Consider the following 2,819-nt stretch of genomic DNA (forward strand, 5'->3'; position numbering starts at 1 on the left):
AATAGTCTCGAAGAGGCTGCCAGCCCTGCTGATAAGCAGGAGTGTCCCACTGCACGGAGAAGTCGACGTAGAGCGTGGGCTGTACTGGGGCAATGGGGCTTTCTGCATTTATATCCGATTTTTTTTTGTTAATGTGTTTGGTCCTGCCTTTTAACTGGGTTTGCTTGGGCAGAGACTTCAGAGAACTCATCTGATTTCAGAAGCTAGGACTCATTTGAGGCCCGTTTGGAGTTGAAGGTATGTAAACGTGGCTTTTCAGACTGTTTTCTAATCCAGAGTGTAGGAAAAATGTTGCTTACCAAAATTAGAAATTCAACACTTTTGCTAATTTATGAACCTAATTTTAAGCCTTTGTACTTAATTTTTATATAAGGGCTGGTTAATCCAGTGGTTCTCGATTTAAGAGTGCATTAGAATCACTTAGAGGGCTTGTTAAAACACAGATCACTGGACTTGACCACTGGAATTTCAGTAGGTCTGGAATGGCCTCAGGAACGTTCATGTCTAACAAGTTGCCAGGTGATACTGATGAAGCTCTTTGTCCAAGGACACACTGAGAATCCTGGAGTAACTATTTATTTACCCCAGGGGGTCCCCAAACTACAGCCGCATGCGGCCCCCTGAGACCATTTATCTGCTCCCGCCCCCACACTTCCGGAAGGGGCACCTCTTCCATTGGTGATCAGTGAGAGGAGCATAGTTCCCATTGAAATACTGGTCAGTTTGTTGATTTAAATTTACTTGTTCTTTATTTTAAATATTGTATTTGTTCCCGTTTTGTTTTTTTACTTTAAAATAATATATGTGCAGTGTGCATAGGGATTTGTTCATAGTTTTTTTTATAGTCTGGCCTTCCAACAGTCTGAGGGACCGTGAACTGGCCCCCTGTGTAAAAAGTTTGGGGACCGCTGATTTACCCTTTGAAAGGAAACATACGCCACTAGGTGGCACTAGAACACTTCTTATGAGGTCGCCGTAGGCCTTGTTGACCAGTTTGTTGATTGTGGCAGGGTTCAGGGTTGTGTCAAAACAAGGGTACTATCACTGAACTACTGAAATTTAGTAGGTTGGAGCCTGAATTATCCCACATAGCTAAAAAACAAACAAACAAATAAAAATATGTCAACCATATCAGATTAGAGGAACTGTAGGACTATTAAAAGTACATTTTAAGATGAACTAACTCTTTCAACAATGATATACCTTTCATGTCCAGGTTACTCAGTTGCATTTACCGGAGATATAGGCCCTACACACACACACACACACACACACACACATTATTCTAAGTTAATGTATCTTGATTTTGTTGTTGATGACATTTCAAAACCACTTTAAAAGAGATTTACCTCTACTGTTCACATAAATATTATGTCATTTTGTCCTCCTACCAACTGGTCAGTTGTGTAGGGGACAGTTCTGAGATGAGCTTTCTTTTCCTATTGGCTACCTTGATCAGAAAGTTGAGTCGTTTTCTTTTTAAGAGCTCTAGGGGCAAGTTCTGGCGGCTCTTTGCCTCATGTTTCCATGTGGTCTCACTCCATAAATTTGCAGCCCTTCCAACACCTCCAGCTTGTCTTTCTCCCACGAGTGTCCCAACCTGAAGGCTGGCGTGTCTGCTCCACGCGAGGGAATGTGGGCAAATAACTGCTTGCTCTGCTTTCCTGTGAACTAACACTGGGTTGCCACTTTTTGAAATACATAGTAACTGAGTCATATTTTATGTTTTAAAACAGAAGATGGATAGATTCTGAATACCGCCTGGGGTTTTTTGAGATTTCTTGAGAATAATCTTTGCATTGGTTCCAGGTTTTATCTTTGGAGCAGAGACACAGAGATTGGGTGTCTGTGACCTAATACTGTATGAAATGACTATTACAGAAAAAGCTGAATCAGTCAGTCAATCAGATTTTAAAATTAGACAAGCACATTGTCATATATCTTTGGTCATTGGGAAGAATTGAGACTAGGTAAATGTTAGGCAAAGATGGCAAGTCATGGCAGATGTAGAACAGACCGAAGGATCATCTTGGAAACATTAGGCTCCTTTTTAAAAGTAATAAAATTTTGTCTTGTGATAATCAGAAAGGAGCTTTTATTAGGTTGGTGATGAACAGTTCAAACCCATGTGATTAATATAGAGAACTTAGTTTATTATCCAGACCTATTCCTCCCTCTTCTATACTTAGAACTGAAATGATATACTTGTATTCTATATAAATGGGAAGCATTATTATATATAGCAACACTGCCCAATAATAATGATATGGTGTGAGCCAGCTGTGTAATTTAAAATTTTCAATTATGCTCATTACAAAACATGAGAAGATAGAGCGTCGGCCTAGCGTGCGGAGGACCCGGGTTCGATTCCCGGCCAGGGCACACAGGAGAAGCGCCCATTTGCTTCTCCACCCCTCCGCCGCGCTTTCCTCTCTGTCTCTCTCTTCCCCTCCCGCAGCCAAGGCTCCATTGGAGCAAAGATGGCCCGGGCGCTGGGGATGGCTCTGTGGCCTCTGCCTCAGGCGCTAGAGTGGCTCTGGTCGCAATATGGCGACGCCCAGGATGGGCAGAGCATCGCCCCCCTGGTGGGCAGAGCATCGCCCCTGGTGGGCGTGCCGGGTGGATCCCGGTCGGGCGCATGCGGGAGTCTGTCTGACTGTCTCTCCCTGTTTCCAGCTTCAGAAAAATGAAAAAGAAAAAAAAAAAAAAAAAAAAAAAAAAAAAAAAAAAAAAAAAAAACATGAGAAGAAAGAGGCAGAATTAACTATAGCAATGTTTTACTTAATCCAATGTCTAAAGTATTTTTTAACATGTAACAA

General features: G+C 42.0%; 1 protein-coding gene across 6 annotated transcripts in view; it reads left to right on the plus strand.

The window, feature by feature from the left end:
- The window catches only part of NSMCE2 (NSE2 (MMS21) homolog, SMC5-SMC6 complex SUMO ligase), a 233,262-nt gene that overhangs the window by 21,189 nt on the left and 209,254 nt on the right, over nt 1-2,819 (plus strand). The window lies entirely within an intron of this gene.

Source organism: Saccopteryx leptura, chromosome 3, assembly GCF_036850995.1.
Source record: "Saccopteryx leptura isolate mSacLep1 chromosome 3, mSacLep1_pri_phased_curated, whole genome shotgun sequence".
NCBI classification, from domain to species: Eukaryota; Metazoa; Chordata; class Mammalia; order Chiroptera; family Emballonuridae; genus Saccopteryx; species Saccopteryx leptura.